The sequence below is a fragment of the Orycteropus afer genome, unplaced genomic scaffold (assembly GCF_000298275.1).
Source record: "Orycteropus afer afer isolate SDZICR_OR568_19922 unplaced genomic scaffold, OryAfe1.0 scaffold00003, whole genome shotgun sequence".
NCBI classification, from domain to species: Eukaryota; Metazoa; Chordata; class Mammalia; order Tubulidentata; family Orycteropodidae; genus Orycteropus; species Orycteropus afer.
In genome coordinates this window covers 29,598,905-29,599,792 of record NW_006921590.1, presented here as the reverse complement: position 1 = coordinate 29,599,792, position 888 = coordinate 29,598,905, and positions in this window count along the sequence as shown.

Below are 888 nucleotides of genomic sequence, written 5' to 3'. Positions count from 1 at the left end.
AGACTGGCAATCATCTCCATGGTGGGATCTACCACAAGCAGCTGAGTAGCTGTCTTTGGGATGTGGTCTGTTTCCTGTATATAAGGAGAAGCCTTGGGGATAGTCTCGAGCTTTGGCATGCTTGGACCCTGCATGTAGCCGTGTCATTCAGCAGCCTGCCATACTCTGCCAACCTTGGGACTTACAATGGACTTGAATTAATGGCCTGCCATGTGATTTAGTAATATCAGGACTGTGCCTTGTTTCTTGTCAACCCTGGGCTTGGCAACCTCGGCAGCCAGAAGCTGTCTGAACAAAGAAAAGCCTCTAGCTCCAGTGGGCCGGGAGCAGGAGGCAGAGCTAAAGCCCAAGGTTGAGGGGCTTTCACTTAGCCCCTAGAGCCTGGCACTTTGAACTTGGACTTAAAGCCTCCAAAGTGCAAGAGAATAAACTCCTGTTTGTTAAGACCATCCCATTTGTGGTATATTCTTTTCAGAGCGGCACTAGCTAAGCAGAACAGCAGGCATTTGGAAAGTAAGTATAGACAAGACCAGGAATTTGTAACCAACAAATCCTCACATTCTTTTGACTAGAAATCAGTTACATGGCTATTCTTAACTCCAAAGAAGGATAGGAAATATGGTGGCCCAGTGGTTAAGCTCTGGGCTGCTAAGCAGAAGGTAGATGGTTGGAACCCACAAGCCACTTCTTAGGAGAAAGATGAGGCATTCGCCTTCTGTAAAGAATACAGCCTTGGAAACCCTATGGGGCAGCTCTACTCTGTCTAATAGGGTTGCTCTGAGTCAGAATTGACTGGCTAGCAATGAGTTATTGTGTTTTTTTTTTTTTTGTATGTGTGTGTGTGCCTAGGATGCAATAGATTGGAGGTGAAAGGCTAGCAGTCTATGG